The sequence below is a fragment of the Mobula birostris genome, chromosome 13, assembly GCF_030028105.1.
Source record: "Mobula birostris isolate sMobBir1 chromosome 13, sMobBir1.hap1, whole genome shotgun sequence".
Classification (NCBI taxonomy): Eukaryota; Metazoa; Chordata; class Chondrichthyes; order Myliobatiformes; family Myliobatidae; genus Mobula; species Mobula birostris.
In genome coordinates this window covers 22056917-22074556 of record NC_092382.1, presented here as the reverse complement: position 1 = coordinate 22074556, position 17640 = coordinate 22056917, and the positions used below count along the sequence as shown (strand labels likewise).

Below are 17640 nucleotides of genomic sequence, written 5' to 3'. Positions count from 1 at the left end.
CTGAGCCTGGCGCTGTTGTGCAGGAGGGAAGGAGGGAGAACAGAAATGCGGTTGTCGTAGGGGATTCCACAGTCAGAAGAACGGACAGGAGATACTGTGAGCCTGATAGAGATAACTGCGTGGTGTGTTGCCTCCCAGGTGCCAGGGTACAGGATGTCTCGGATCGGGTCCTGAATATTCTAAAGGGAGAGGGTGAGCAGCCAGTTGTCTTGGTACATGTTGGTGCCAATGACATAGATTGGACAAGGGAGGAAGTCCTGAAGAGAGATTTCTGGGAGTTAGGAAGGAAGCTGAGAAGCAGGACCTCCAGGATAGTAATCTCGGGATTGCTACCTGTGCCACGTGCTAGCGAGGGCAAGAATAGTCGGATCAGGTAGATGAATGCGCGGCTGAGAGACTGGTGCAGGGGGCAGGGCTTCAGATTCTTGGATCATTGGGATCTCTTCTGGGGGAAGTATGACCTTTTCAAAAAGGACAGGTTACACCTGAACGTTGTGGTTTCGAGACTACCAGTAGTGTTCTTTATATCAGTTTTCACATTCACTGACCTTCCCTGCAGTTAAGCAGACTAATAATGTGAATGTTTTCACACCTGAATGAAAGTGAAACGACAAACCAGTTGGATATGGTTTTTTAGCAGAACAGCCTAAAGTTTTGCTTTAGGAAAAACTGCCTCCAGTTCTGTGGAATGTGCGGGGCCAGATAGCTGCTTGCACCAGACCCTAAGGTTGTTATATCACAGAAAAACAACCCACACCTTTTCCCAGTACTCTTTCAACCTTATTTATTTCTCTTCTATAGGTAGATGACCAAAACTGCAGTAAACACTCCAAATTCGAACGCACCAATGTCACCAACCTCAAAATAACACCCCATCTCCAGGATTCAGTACATTAATTTACGCAGGCAATCTGGAAAAGGCTCTTTTTTATGACCCAATCTACCTGTGGCACTACTTTAAGTGTATTATACACCAGAATACTAAAGTGAGTTTGTTTACGTGATTGAGAGTGAAATGTCAAACCGGTTGGAATTGGTTTCAGCAGAAAGGCCACTCTCTGCTCTAAAGAACATGCAGTCAGCTGGTTAAACACAGACCCTGAGCTCCGAGTCTCACAGAAAAGCAACCCACATTTTCCAAATCAATCAGTGATATTGCCTCTTCCCCCTTCCTTTCCAGTTCCACTGAAGAGTTTCGGCCTGAAACATTCCCCGTTGTATTCAGTTGCATACATATTGCCCAGACCTGCTGAGTTACTCCAGCATTTTGTCTTTCCCTGGTTACGAAAGATCCACGACTGGGAGTGTGTGGGCAGTTTGAAACCGCATCAAAACACATCCACACTGTTGAATATTCTTGGGGAATTAAGGTGTGAATCATTCAAGTCTGATATGAATTTCGGATCTTTACTCAATCAAATCTTTGTCTGTGATCAAGGAGTCACAGAGTCATAGTTAAGAGAGTCATATTGAAACAGAACACAGTACAGACGCTTTGTCCGAGCCATTTAAACCACCTGTTCCCGCCCACCTGCACAGTAGCCATATTCCCCCATCCATATTTTCAAAGGCGAAATCGTGCTCGCATGTACCACTTCTATTGGCAGCTCGTTCCACTGTCTCTCCGCTCTCTGATTGAAGACGTCTTCACTCATGTCCCCCTAAAACTTTTCACCTTTCACCCATAATGCATGATCTCTGGTTGTCGTTCCACCCGACTTCAGTGGAAAAGGCCTGCTTGCATTTACCTATCTATACGCATCATCCTGTTGTACTGCTCTATCGAATCCCCTCTCAATTTTTTTTGTTTCAAGGATTAAAGTCTGAAACTACTCAACCTTTCCTTATCACTCAGGTCCTCCGGAAACATCCTTGAAATTTTTCCCAGTACTCTTTCAAACTTACTTGCATCTTTCCCGTAGGTAGGTGACCAAAACTACACACAATACTCTAAATTCAGCCTCATCGATGTCTTATACAACTTCAAAATAACATCCTGTCTCCTGCAGTCGATAATTTAATTTATGAAGGTCATTTTGGCAAAAGCTTTTATTTACGACCCTATCTGCCTGTGGCACTACTTTCAATGAATTATGGACCTGTATTCCCAGATCCTTTTGTTCCACCACAATTTTTAGTGCTCTACTGTTTACTGTGTAAGACCTACCATAGTGCAACACTTCACACTTGCCTGCATTAAATCCCGTCTGCCATTGTCAGCGCAGAATTTCTAGCTGTTCCGGATCCCACTGTAACCTGTGAAAACTTGCCTCTCTGTCAACTACATCCCCAATCTCGGTGTCATATGCAAATGTGCTTATCAAGTTAAATAAGTTATCATCCCAATCATTGATGTAGATGGCAAACAGCAACAGACCCAACTACCATTCCTGCGGCTCTCCACTGGTCATAAGCCCCAATTAATGGAGATAATCATCTACCATCACTGTCTACCTTCTCCCAAAATGCCATTGTCTACTCCAATTTATGTCCTTATGTTGAACATGATGCAAATGAATTTTCTTGACCAACCTCCTACACGGGATTGTTAAATGCTAGCAAAAGTGTACGTAAACAACATCAGTCCTGTCTTTTCAAATACTTATATATGCAGTGCTTCTAATAACTTCCACACTACTGATGTCAGAAGCACTGGTCTATAGTCTTCTGGGTTTTTTTTCAGCCTTTCTTCAACAGCAGAATAATGTCATTTACTTGGATTTTCAGAATGCGTTTGATGAGGTGCCAGACATGAGGCTGCTTAACAAGGTAAAATCCTATGGCATTACAGGAAAGACACTGGCATGGATAGCAGAATGGCTGGCAGGCAGGAGGCATCGAGTGGGAATAAAGGAGGCCTTTTCTGGTTGGCTGCCTAGTGGTGTACCACAGGGGTCAGTATTCGGTCTGCTGCTTTTCACATTGTTTGCCAATGATTTAGATAATAGAATTGATGGCTCTGTGGCAAAGGTTGCGGATGATATGCGGGTAGGTGGAGGGGTAGGTAGTGCTGAGGAAATAATGTGACTGCAGCTAGACTTAGACAAATTGGAAGAATGGGCAAACAGTGTCAGATTGAATACAATGTTGGGAAAAGTATGATGATGCATTTTAGTACAAAGAATGATAGTACACATTATCATCTAAATGGGGAGAAGGTTCAAATGTCAGAGCTGCAGAGGGACTTTGGAGTCCTCATGTAAGACTCCGAGGAAGTTAATTTATAGTTTGAATCTGCGGTAAAGAAGGCAAATAAAATGTCCTTTATTTGATGGGGAGTAAAATATAAAAAACAAGGAGATAATGTTGTTTGAGATAATGCCGAGCCTTTATAAGACACTAGTCAGGCCACACTTTGAATATTGTCAATGGTTTTGGGCTCAATATCTCCGAAAGGATGTGTATTCATTGTGCAGAGTACAGAGGAGATTAACGAGGATGATTCCAGGAATGAAGGGGTTAACATCTGAGGAGTGTTTGGCGGCTTTGAGCCAATATTCACCGGCATTTAGAAGGATGCAGGGGTGGGGTGGGGGAGGATCTCATTGAAACCTACCGAATGTTGAAAGGACTGGCTAGGGTGGAAGTCGAGTATCTTTCCTTTGGTGGGGGTATCCAACACTAGAGGGCACAGCCTCAAAATTGAGGAAGGTACCCTTTAGAGCAGTGTTAAGAAGAATTTTTAGCCAGACTGTAGTAGATCTGTGGAATGCTTGGCTACAGGCTGCACTGGAGGCCAAATTCATGCATATATTTAAGGGGAAATGTCAGAGTTTACTGATCTGTCAGGGCAAAGGACATGACGAGAGGGCAGGTGTATGGGGTTGTTCTTGATGCTGGATCAGCAGCTTGATACCACCCAAAATGCACCTCCTACGGTTTGCCGACTAGAAACATAGAAAACCTACAGCACAATACAGGCCTTTCGGCCCACAAAGCTGTGCCAAACATGTCATTACCTTAGAAATCACTAGGCTTACCCATAGCCCTCCATTTTTCTAAGCTCCATTTACCTATCCAGAAGTCTCTTAAAAGACCCTACCGTTGCCGGCAGCCCATTCCACGCACTCACCACTCTGAGTAAAATACTTAACTCTGACATCTCCTCTGTACGAACTCTCCAGCACCTTAAACCTGTGTCCTCTTGTGGCAACCATTTCAGCCCTGTCAAAAAGCCTCTGACTATACACATGATCAATGCCTCTCATCATCTTGTACACCTCTATCAGGTCACCTCTCATCCTCCGTCGCTCCAGGGAGAATAGGCCGAGTTTACTCAACCTATTCTCATAGGCATGCTCCCCAATGCAGGCAACATCCTTGTACATCTCCTCTGCACCTTTTCATTGGTTTCCACATCCTTCCTGTAGTGAGGTGACCAGAACTGAGCACAGCACTCCAAGTGGGGTTGACCAGGGTCCTATATAGCTGCAATGTCCCACTGTAACCTCTGACAGCCCTCCACACCATCCACAACACCCCCAACCTTTGTGTCATCAGCAAATTTACTCACCCATCCCTCCACTTCCTCATCCAAGTCATTTATTGAAATCACAAAGACCACGGGTCCCAGAACAGATCCCTGAGGCACACCACTGGTCACCGGACTCTATGCAGAATATGATGCATTTACAACCACTCTTTGTCTTCTGTGGGCAAGCCAGTTCTGGATCCACAAAGCAATGTTCCCCTGGATCCCATGCCTCCTACTTTCCCATAAGCCTGCGATGGGGTACCTTCTCAAATGCCTTACTGAAATCCATATACACTACATCTACTGCTCTTCCTTCACAAATGTGTTTAGTCAGATCCTCAAGAAATTCAATCAGGCTCGTAAGGCACAACATGCCCTCGACAAAGCCATGCTGACAATTCCTAATCATATTATACCTCTCGAAATGTTCATAAATCCTGCCTCTCAGGATCTTCTCCATCAACTCACTGGTCTATAATTTCCTGGGCTAACTCTACTCCCTTTCTTGAATGAAGGAACAACATCCGCAACCCTCCAATCCTCTAGAACCTCTCTCGTCCCCATTGATGATTCAAAGATTATCGCCAGAGGATCAGCAATCTCCTCCCTCGCCTCCCACAGTAGCCTGTGGTACATCTCATCCGGTCCCGGTGACTCACCCAACTTAATGCTTTCCAAAAGCTACAGCGCATCCTCTCCCTTAATATCTACATGCTCAAGCTTGTCAGTCTGCTGCAAGTCATCACTACTATCACCAAGATCTTTTTCCATAGTGTATACTGAAGTAAAGTATTCACTAAGTACCTCTGCTGTTTCCTCCGGTTCCATACACACTTCCCCACTGTCACACTTGATAGGTCCTATTCTTACACATCTTACCCTCTTGCTCTTCACATCCTTGTAGAATACCTTGGAGTTTTCCTTAATCCTGCCCGCCAAGGCCTTCTCATGGGCCCCTCTGGCTCTCCTAATTTCCTTTTTAATCTCCTTCCTGTTAGCCTTATAATCCTCTAGATCTCTAACATTACCTAGCTCTCTGAACCTTTTGTAATCTTTTCTTTTCTTCTTGACTAGGTCTATTACAGCCTTTGTACACCACAGTTCCTGTACCTTACCATAACTTCCCTGTCTCATGGGAACATACCTATGCAGAACTCCACACAGATATCCCCTGAACATTTGCCACATTTCTTCCATACTTTTCCCTGAGAACATCTGTTTCCAATTTAAGCTTCCAATTTCCTGCCTGACAGCCTCATAATTCCCCTGACTTCAATTAAACACTTTTCTAACTTCTCTGTTCCTATCTCTCTTCAATGCTATTGTAAAGGAGATAGAATTATGATCACTATCTACAAAGTGCCCTGAGAGATCTGATACCTAACCAGATTAATTTCCCAATACCAAATCAAATACAGTCTCTCCTTTTCTAGGCTTATCTACATATTGTGTTAAGAAACCTTCCTAAACACGCCGAACAAACTCCACCCCACCTAAATCCATTGCTCCAGGGAGATGCCAACCGACATTTGGGAAATTAAAATCTCCCATCACGAAAACTCTTATAATTACACCTTTCCAGGATCTGTTTCCCTATCTGCACTTTGGTATCCCTGTTACTATTGGGCGGCCTATAAAAAACACCAAGTTATTGACCCCTTCCTGTTCCTAACCTCCACCCACAGAGACTCAGTAGAAAAACCTTCCACGACGTCCACCTTTTCTGCAGCCGTGACACTATCTCTGATCAACAGTGCCACGGCCCCAGCTCTTTTGCCTCCCTCCCTGTCCTTTCTGAAACATCTAAAATCCGGCACTTTCCTGTCCCTGACCTCCATCAGGTCACCTCTCATCCTCCGTCGCTCCAAGGAGAAAAGGCCGAATTCATCAAGCTATCCTCATAAGGCATGCTCCCCAATCCAGACAATATCCTTGTAAATCTCCTCTGCACCCTTTTTATGGTTTCCACATCCTTCCTGTAGTGAGGTGACCAGAATTGAGCACAGGACTCCAATTGGGCTCTGACTGGGGTCCTATATAGTTGCAACATTACATCACGGCTCTTAAACAATCCATATACACTGTATGGCTCTCCCTTCATCAATGTGTTTAGTCTGAAACAATCGATTGACAAATGGTGCAATAGCCACAGCTCTACATACCGTCCTTACACATCTGGAGAAGAAGGATGCTTATGTGAGAATGCTGTTCTTGGACTAGAGTTCAGCATTCAATACCGTAGCTCCATCCAGGCTCAATAAGAATCTCAGAGCCCTCGCCTTGACCCTGCCTTGGGCAGCTGGATCCCAGACTTCCTGTCATGTCACCAGCAGGTTGTAAAAAGTGGGCTCCCTCACTGCCAACCCACTGACTGCCAACACAGGTGCACCTCAGGGCTGCGTATTGTGTCCTCTCCTTTAGTCCCTGTATACTCATGACTGTATCACCACCCACAGCTCCAATCTGCGAATTTAATTTGCCGACAACGCTACATTGATTGGCCTAATCTCAGTCAGTAACGAGGTGGCCTACAGGGAAGAAGTCAAGAAAACAACCCTTCCTCAATGTTGCCAAAACAAAGGAGCTGGTTGTAGACTACAGGAGAAATGGAGAGGGACCAACCCCTATTGATCATTGGATCTAGGGTTGAGAAAGTGAACAGCTTTAAGTTCCTCGGCATCCACATCACTGAGGATATCACAGTTCCATACTTACCGGCTGTGTGGTGAAAAAAGCACGACAGTGCCTCTTTCACCTCAGACGGTTGAAGAAGTCTGATATGGGCCCCCAAATCCTAAGAAACCTCCACAGGGGGACAATTGAGAGCATCCTGACTGGCTGCATCACTGTCTGGTATAGGAACTGTACCTCCCTCAATCGCAGGAACCTGCAGAGAGTGGTGCGGACCACCTAGCGCATCTGTAGTTGTGAACTTTCCACTATTCAGGACATTTACAGAGACAGGTGTGTAAAAAGGGCCTGAAGACTCATTGTGGAACCAAGCCATCCCAACCATAGTCTATTCCAGCTGCTACTGTCCGTGAGATGGTACCGCAGCATAAAATCCAGGACCAACAGGCTCCTGGACAGCTTCTTCCACCAGGCCATCAGACTGATTAACTCACGCTGACTCGAGTGTACTCTATATTACATTGACTGTTCTATTTATTATAAATTACTTTAAATAACTATGATTGCACATTGCACATTTAGATAGAGATGCAACATAAAGATTTTTACTCCTCACGTATATGAAGGACATAAGAAATAAATCCGATTCAATTTCATTTAATTCATCTCAGTCCCAGACAGTGCACCTCCTTTTACAGAGACTGGGATCCCTGGTTCAACCGGTAATGATTTTGTGCATTTCAATGTGTTCACCTCTCAGTCCTCGATTCTCTAAATGAAAAGGTTATCACATTTGATTGTTCTTCATATGATGACCCCACCACCCCAGGGATCAGTCTGGTGAATCTTCATTGCACTGTCTAACCTCACCCGTGTTTCCACCATGACTCTTCTCCCACCCCTAACACTACTTCCACCTTCCCACCACCCCCTCACCTGGATCCACTTCTCACTCCCCAGCTCTTGCCCCATCCCCACCCCTCACACATCTTCTCAATTTCCCATCTACTGTCGGTCTTAAATACCCCCAACATGGCCTCCATAGCTGCCTTCACAAATTCACCACACTCTGGCTAAAGAAATTTCGCTGCATCTTGGTTTTAAATATGCACCCCTCTATCCTGAGGGTCATTCACTATATTAAGTGTCTGCAAATTGACCGCCTGGGTTGCTGATCAGGATCTTCCGCAGGGAGAGTTAAGTTTAGGGAATACATCTTTCAGGAGCGCAGATAGCTGGAAGATAAATGAATAAGTGGCCAGCAACACACATAAAATTTGCTGACGAATGCAGCAGGCCAGGCAGCATTTATAGGAAGAGGTACAGTGAACGTTTCGGGCTGAGACCCTTCATCAGGAGTAACTGAAAGAAGAGATAGTAAGAGATTTGAAAGTAAGAGGGGGAGGGGGAGATCCAAAATGATAGAAGACAGGAGGGGGAAGGATGGAGCCAAGAGCTGGAAAGTAAATAAGTAACAGATGGGGTATGAAGGGGATGTAGGGCATTAACGGAAGTTAGAGAAGTCAATGTTCATGCCATCAGGTCGGAGGCTACCCAGACGGAATATAAGGTGTTGTTCCTCCAACCTGAGAGTGGCTTCATCTTGACAGTAGAGGAGGCCGGGGATAGACATATCAGGGTGGGAATGGGACATGAAATTAAAATGTGTGGCCACTGGGAGATCCTGCTTTCTCTGGTGGACAGAGCGTCGGTGTTCAGCGAAATGGTCTCCCAGTCTGCGCTGGGTCTCGTCAATATATACAAGGCCGCATCGGGAGTACTGGACTCACAGGTGGGGTGTTGCCTCACCTGGAAGGACTGTCTGGGGCGCTGAATGGTAGTGAGGGAGGAAGTGTAAGGGGATCTGTAGCACCTGTTCCCTTTACAAGGATAAGTGCCGGGAGGGAGATCGATAGAGAGGGATGGGGGATGAATGGACAAGGGAGTCGCACAGGGAGCAATCCCTGCGGAAAGCAGAGAGAGGGGGGTAGGGAAAGATATGCTTAGTGGTGGGATCCTGTTGGAGGTGGCGGAAGTTATGGAGAATTACATGTTAGACCCGGAGTCTGGTGGGGTGGTAGGTGAGGACAAGGGGAAGCCTATTCCTAGTGGTGTGGTGGGAGGATGGGGTGACAGCAGATGTGCGTGAAATGGGAGAGATGCATTTGAGAGTAGAGTTGATGGTGGAGGTGGGAAGCCCCTTTCTTTAAAAAAGAACAAGCAGGTTTGAGGATCTTGGGTAGGAGGTAGAAACGGGAAGTGCGGAGTGTGGGAACTATAAGGTTGGTAGCAGTGGATGGGAGATCCCTTGAGCAGATAAAGTTGGTGATGGTTCCTACACCCTGCACTTCCCATTTCTACCTCCTACCCAAGATCCACAAACCTGCCTGTCCAGGTAGACCCATTGTCTCAGCTTGCTCCTGCCTCACCGAACTCATTTCTGCATACCTCAATACGGTTTTATCCCTCCCTTGTTCAATCGCTCTCTATGATCATGACACTTCTCACATTCTGAAATTTTTTGATGATTTTAAGTTCCCTGGCCCCCATCACTTTATTTTCACCATGGATGTCCAGTCCCTGTATACCTCCATCCCCCACCAGGAAGGTCTCAAAGCTCTCCGCTTCTGCTTGTATTCCAGACCCAACCAGTTCCCCTCTACCGCCACTCTGCTCTGTCTAGCGGAATTAGTCCTTAATCTTAATAATTTCTCCTTTGGCTCCTCCCACTTGCTCCAAACTAAAGGTGTAGCTATGGGCACCCATATGGGTCCCAGCTATGCCTGCCTTTTTGTTGGCTTTGTGGAACAATCCATGTTCCAAACCTATACTGGTATCCGTCCCCGACTTGTCCTTTGCTACATTGACGACTGCATTGGCGCTGCTTCCTGCACGCATGCTGAGCTTGTTGACTTCATTAACTTTGCCTCCAACTTTCACCCTAACCTCAAGTTTACCTGGTCCATTTCCGACACTACCCTCCCCTTTCTTGATCTTTCTGTCTTATCTCTGGAGACAGCTTATCTACTGATGTCAACTATCAGCCTCCGGACTCTCACAGCTACCTGGACTATTCCTCTTCTCACCCTGTCTCTTGCAAAAATGCCATCCCCTTCTTGCAATTCCTCTGTCTCCGCCGCATCTGCTCTCAGGATGAGGTTTTTCATTCCAGGACCGAGGGAGATGCCCTCTTTTTTACCTGTTTCGACGTGTCAACCCATCGCCTCCTCCTGTGCCAAGATGAGGCCACCCTCAGGTTTTTATAAAGCTGCAACACAACTTCCAGACTTTTGAACTCAAATGTCTCGACTAATAAAGACAACCATGCCATTTGGCTTCTTAACCACTCGATCAATCTGTGCAGTCATCTTCAGGGAGAGATGAATGTGGACTCTAAGATCCCTCTGATCATCATCACTGTTCAGCATCTTGCATTTAACAGTGTCCTGTCTCTTTACATTTGGCCAACCGAGCTGCCAAGGTGATCGTCACTAATCAAATCTCACTGAGTTGTCTCAGGTCCTGTTGAATTTGACAAATGCACAAGTACGGGAAGTTACAGGGACAGAGAAACACTGACTTGTAGCAACATCACAGGCAAGCACATTCTGATGACACACGGAAAACAAATTATACGATTCTCTGTCAGTAACAATATAGAAATATATTTTACGTCACCATGCTAACAGGACCAGAACAACAGGGACTGGACGGCGGCTCATCTCAGACGGTTCGGTGTGAAGGTCTCACAACCCGGACCGACCCCGGCAGATTCTGTCAAGGAAGCGAGGCGAGGCCGCCAGTTTGGGAAAGTTCATCCCCTCCCGCTTCAGGTTTCACCGATCACCTTGTGTTTCTCTCTCCCTTTCCCACCCCCACCTTTTATTCTCCTGTCCTGCCGAAGGGTTTCGGCCGGTAACGCGACTGTACTCTTTTCCTGGGTGCTGCCGGGCCTGCTGAGTTCCTCCAGCACTTTGCGGAAGTTGCTCGCATTGCCAGCATCTGCCGATTTTCCTCTTGTTTGAGTTCGGGAAAGTTAAAGGGTCTCACTGCCCAACATCAGACCTCCCTGCTCGGGACCGGCTTCAATACTCACCGAATGGAAATTGTTGGTGTTGCCCCGCAGAGAATAATCCGTTCCCGGATCCCGAACCCGATCCCACCGCCGACTCCCTTCAACAAAGGACGGAAAACAACACCGCCCTGCCCGTACTGAGCATGCGCGATGTCGTCTGCGCGTCATCAGCGCGGTGGGCGGGGCCTCTGAACCAAACCTGCGGCTCTCTCCGCCAGAGAAAGTAGGATCTCCCAGTGACCAAACATTTTACTTCCACATCCCATTCTGACATGTCTATCCACCGCCTCCTCCAGTGTAAAGACGAAGCCACACTCAGGAACAACACCTTATATTCCGTCTGGGCAGCCTCCAACCTGATGGCATCAACATCGACTTCTCTAACTTCCGCTAGGCCCCACCTCCCCCTCGTACCCCATCCGTTATTTATTTATATACACATTCTTTCTCTCACTCTCCTTTTTCTCCCTCTGTCCCTCTGAATATACCCCTTGCCCATCCTCTGGGGCCCCCCGCCCCCGTCTTTCTCCCTGGGACTCCTGTCCCATGATCCTCTCGTATCCCCTTTGCCTATCACCTGTCCAGCTGTTGGCTCCATCCCTCCCCCTCCTGTCTTCTCCTATCATTTTGGATCTCCCCCCTCCCCCTCCCACTTTCAAATCTCTTACTAGCTCTTCTTTCAGTTAGTCCTGATGAAGGGTCTCGGCCTGAAACGTCGACTGTACCTCTTCCTAAAGATGCTGCCTGGCCTGCTGTGTCCACCAGCGACTGTGATGTGTGTTGCTTGAATTTCCAGCATCTGCAGATTTCCTCGTGTTTGCAGCTGCCGCATCTCTGCGGCAAAACGGGATCACGTGACGGGAGAAGGGTCTCCCACGTGACCCGGTGACGTCTCCTCGCCCCTCACACGCTGCCCGACGCATTCCCACTTTATTTCATTATTTCCCGTATTATTTCAGCAACATTTTTAATTTTTCCCTCCATATCTTCCCTGTCCCTTCCTCTCCACCCCCCCCCGGGTCACAGAGTTCTATGTTTATTAACACTAATTTCTATTCACATTCCTCCGATCACTGAGTCTTCACCGGCCTCTGTGGTGGGGATTTACAGACATTCACCACCCTCGGAGTGGAGACATTTCCCCTCATCTCAGTCCCGGACAGTCCACCCCCTTTTTCAGAGACTGGGATCCCTGGTTCAGCCAGTAATGATGTTGTGCATTTCAATGTGTTCACCTCTCAGTCCTCGATTCTCTAAATGAAAGGGTTATCACATTTGATCTTTCTTCATATGATGACCCACCACTCCAGGGATCAGTCTGGTGAATCTTCATTGCACTCTCTATAACAAATACTCTCTAACCTCTTTGTTAATCCTCTATGGAATTAATTTCCATCTTCTGCAGCCCCGTGTTGCCCCAACCACTCACCTCCCACCCCGTCACTATTTCCACCTTCCCACCTCCCCCTCACCTGGATCCACCTCTCACTCCCCAGCTCTTGCCCCATCCCCACCCCTCACCTCTTTTCTCGGACTATTTCCCGTCCACTCTCAGTCCAGAGGGAGGGTCTCGGCCCGAAATGTTGACGGTCCATTTCCCTCCACAGATGCTGCCCGACCCACTGAGTTCCTCCGGCAGTTTGTTCTTTGGTCTGTGTGACCCGTGTTAGTGTGGGGAGCGGGATTTTACACCATATTCCCGGTACAGTCTCAACAAAACACAAATAATTGTCACTTTGCCCGGACCATTGGCCCCGCTTGCAGGGCAACAGTCTGCCGGTGTTTGCCCCCCAATGTGGTGAATCGCCACCACCGTGGGCTCAGACATTTCCACAGATGAGCCCCTCCTGTCCCCACCGGGACAAACATCCTGTCCGCCCCCTCTCTCCCCGTCTTCATCCTCTCCCTCCCCGGGGAACCGGCATCAAACCGACGGGCCGAGCGGTCTCCTCCTACCTCTCAGCGACACATCAGACTCCGGCCGCAGGAGACGCTTCACAAACGCCCCAACTTCCCTCGGAGGGAAATGGAAATAAATCAGAAAGCGGACATTTACTTTGACGGTTGTCCCGCCGTGACGGAAAGTTCGGGAGACGGTGTCAGCGGGGGTAACGCCCTCTCGGCTGGTCCGCCTCCGCTATTGGTTGGAATTAGTAATTGACATCGCTTCGCACCAATGAGAATTGTGCAGCGCGTGACTCCTCTGTTGACAGCGGTGGGGGGAGGGGCTGGTCACGTGATCAGTAGCCCAGCCGTTAAACCGACCAAGCTCGAGCTCACCAGCGCGCGGGGCACAAAAGGCCCCGGATGATCGGTTGAGGTGAGAAGGGGTCTCCGGGTTGGGGGTCTCACCGGGCGGCGTTTTCAACACCGACTTCGGGTAGTTGCTGTGACTCCGGACTCCGTGACCCGCAATCCCGGGACAGTCCTGCTCTCTTCCCTCTCTCTCAGCCCCACCATCCGTACACGGGCCCCGGGGAGCTTCCGGCTGATGAGGGAATGGGAACCGATGGGTCTCTCAGACAGAGCTGAGCTCCAGCTGTCTAAATGCAAGGATCGGGAACTCGGAGAAAGGGAACAAAATCTTTTACATCAGCTGTTGTGAAAATCACCTTTGTTCTGCCTCCAGTCACAAACCAGAGAAAATCTGCAGATGCTGGAAATCCGAGCAACACACACAAATTGCTGGAGGAACTCAGCATTAGTACTCTTTTCCATAGATGCTGCCTGGCCTGCTGAGTTCCCCCAGCATTTTGTGTCTGTTGCTTGTTCCACCTCCTCTTGTTCTGGACTTTTCTACCCGTGAGAACATGTTTTTTTAATTTTTTTTATTTTTGTTATTTTCTACAAACTACAGCATTGAAGAAAAAATCAATAGTGTAAATAGAGGGATCATTGCAATACAGACAAAAATAGCAATAATACACATCTTAACAAATGAGCAAGTCACCCATATTAAAAATGAAAAGTTAGAAAGGAAAGCTCCCAACCCACCCATGATCCAACTCCAAGCCAACCATTACATTATAAGTATAAATATTTAAAAGGACATTTGAGATAATGTCTTCTTTCACCCCAGAACTATGTATTGTAGTAAAAAGAGAAATGATTGATTAAAAAAAAAGTAGCCTGCTACCTAATCAAAGAAAGCTGGAAATGCAGGCTCTGACTATCAAAGGAAGAAAAAAATACACTTGTCAATCAAGGTGAGAATTATGAAAATATTCCAGAAACGGTCCCCACACCTTATGAAACTTTATATCTGAAATAAAAAGTGAATAGTAAATCTTTTAAAGATCTAAATAAGACATAATATCCCTGAGCCATCGAACATGCGTAGGGGGAACTACATCTCTCCACTTAAGGAGTACTGCACGTCCAGCTAAAAGAGAGACAAAAGACAATGTTCGTCATTTAGCCGGGATCAAATGCTTGTCAGAGTCTCGAGAAATACCGAAAAGAGCGAATAAAGGATCAGGTTCCAAATGACGGGGACATGTTTTGACCTGTTCTCTCCAGGTACATAATGATATCAAACACCTTTGCCCTGGGCAACAAGTAGCTTTCACATCACAAACGTGCCAGACTCCAATGAGACAGACTACTGCCCTTCCCTTCATATTCATTGGCATTGCCATCACTGAGTTCACCACCGTCAGTCACCTGGGGGAGGGTTCAGGGGAAATATTTATGTACAATACAGAAACTGGTGTTACCTGTGTGTATTGTGGTGATGTAAAAGTTACTGGAGAATTTACAAGTGGGAAGAAGTGGAGTGATATTTGGAAATCTGAGTTTTTAAAGCGTAATTTAGCAAGCAAACCACATATGGACGGTGTGCAAAAGCTCTGGCGAGAAAATCCTTCATTACCCGTTACAGGCCTGCTACATAGGTTGTGTGAGAGTGCAGATGAACTCCATCAAACCCAGAGGAGATCAAAGTTCTTATTGAGAGTGATTTGCTAGCTGTTAAAATGAATATCTCTCTATATAAAATTCACTGTGCACATGTTGTCACTGGGTAAAAAAAAATGCACAGTACAAGATTTATGTGCACACTGATCATTACAAATTAGAGGGGACATTGGTGGGAAGGTGAGGAGACCTCCAGTGTCCCTGATGCCCTCACCTACAAGATGTGTATCCAGCTGCAGCTTGTAACCCTGCACTTTAAGGGGTTGGAACTGAGATGGATGATTTCCGGATCATCCAGGAGTTGGAGGGGGTGATAGATATGACATGAAGAGAGGTGAGTTACACCCAAGGTGCAGGACACAGGAAACTGGGTGAGAGTCAGGAAGGAGAATGAGGTTAAATAGCCATCGCAGAGTAATCTTGTGTCCATCCCACACAACAACAGGTGGATCCACTTTAGAAACTGTTGGGGGGATTACTGACAGAGGAAAGTCAAAGGGGTGATAGGGGATTCGTTAGTGAGGGGAACAGAACAAGAGGGGACTAATATCCCAGTGGTGAGGCTCGCTAGTGCTAGTGTGGGGAGAGGGTGATGTGGTTAAAATATGTTGGAGGGGGAATGGGAACCAGAATGACAGAACAGATAGTGGGGAGGGTGAATTGAATTGAATTGACTTTATTACATACATCCTTCATATTCATGAGGAGTAGAAGTCTATACGTTACGTCTCTGACTAAATATGCAATGTGTAATTTATAGTAATTTATAATAAATAGTTTGTACATAGGACAGTCAATATACCATAGAAATGCAATTGTATCAGCATGAATTAATCAGTCTGATGGCCTGGTGGAAGATGATGTCCCGGAGCCTGTTGGTCCTTTTGTTGTGGTACCGTTTCCTGGATGGGAGCAGCAGGAACAGTTTGTGGTTGTGGTGAATTGGGACTCCAATATCCATTGGGCCCTTTTTACACACCTGTCTCTGTAAATAACCTGAATAGTGGGGAGTTCACATCTACAGATGCGCTGGGCTGTCCGCACCACTCTCTGCAGGTTCCTGCGATTAAGGGAAGTACAGTTCCCATACCAGGCAGTGATGCAGCCAGTCGGGATGCTCTCAATTATGTCCTTGTAGAAAGTTCTTAGGATTTGGGGCCCCATCCCAAACTTCTTCAACCGTCTGAGGTGAAAGAGGTGCTGGTGTGCTTTTTTCACAACACAGCCGGTATGTACAGACCATGTGAGATCCTCGGAGATGTTTATGCCGAGGAACTTAAAGCTGTTCACCCTCTCAACCCCAGATCCACTGATGTCACTAGAGGTTAGCCTGTCTCCATTCCTCCTGTCGTCCACAATCAGCTCCTTTGCTTTTGTGACAATGAGGGAGAGTTTGTTTTTTTGACACCAGTCAGATGTTGTTCAGACCTCAGACAGAGTCAGCAATCAAATGGTTGAGCATGGAGCGATGAATGTGCTGAGCTGTGTATATCACAATGCAAGAAGCATCGTAGGAAAGCCAGATGAGCTCAGGACAGGGAATTATGATATTGTAGCCATTATTGGGACTTGGTTGCACTCAACAGTCTGAGAGATTTAGAGGAACAAATTTGTAGAGAGATTGCAGACCATGCCAAGAAACAAAGGTGTGATTTTAACTTTCCATATATTGACTGGGACTCCCATACTGTAAAAGATGTCAAGGGGGTAGAGGTTGCCAAATGTGCCCTTAATCAGTTCGTAGAATTCCCGACATAGAAGTGTGCAATGAGCTGTTAGGAAATGATCCAGGGCTGATGATCGAAATTAGTGATCATAATGCCATGAGATTCAAAGTAAATATGGCAAAAGAGAGGTTTGCACTACGGGTTGAGATTCTAAATTGGAGAAAGGTCAATTTTGGTGGTATCAGAAAGGATCTAACAAGTGTGGTTTGGGACAGGCTGTTTTCTGGCAAAGGAGTACTTGGTAAGTGGGAGGCCTTCAGAAGTGAAATTCTGAGGGTGTAGAGTTTGTATGTGCCTGCCAAAATAAAAGTTGAAAGGTAACTGCTGCAGGGAACCTTGGTTTTCAAGAGATATTGAGTCTCCGGATATTTTGTTCCTCTAAATGCCTCAGACTGTTGGGTGCTACCAAGACTCATTAATGACTACAATATTGTAATTCCACACCCTGAGCTCATCCGACTTCTTGTTTTAGTTGTCTTCTGCAGGTTTCTAAAATTTTCCCAATAGTTTTTGCTCTTTTGTTTGCCCTCTCTATGGCTTTTATGTTAGCTTTGGCTTCTCATTTCATCCACAATTGTGTCCTCCTGCCTTTCCAATGCTTCCACTTCTTTGGGATGTATCTATCACTCAACTCCTGAATTGCTCCCAGAAACTCCAGCCGTTGCTGCTCCATTGTCACTCCTACCTTTTCCTTCCAAAGAAGTTTGTCCAGCTGCTCTGTCATGGAAACATGGAGAAGTTCAGTACAGAAACAGGCTATTTGGCCCATCTAGTCAATGCCAAAAAAAACATTTGAGCTGTCTAATGCAACTACCTGC

At 46.5% G+C, this 17640-nt stretch overlaps 2 protein-coding genes across 2 annotated transcripts in view; one reads left to right on the top strand and one right to left on the bottom strand.

Annotated features, from left to right (window-relative positions):
* Positions 1-11296, bottom strand: part of LOC140208513 (NACHT, LRR and PYD domains-containing protein 3-like) — a 41989-nt gene extending 30693 nt beyond the window's left edge. Inside the window, exon 1 of the mRNA XM_072277238.1 lies at positions 11202-11296. The gene's annotated coding sequence lies outside the window, so the exon portion shown is untranslated. The remainder of the gene's footprint in view (positions 1-11201) is intronic.
* LOC140208536 (uncharacterized) overlaps positions 1-17640 on the top strand; it is a 541825-nt gene that overhangs the window by 138191 nt on the left and 385994 nt on the right. The window lies entirely within an intron of this gene.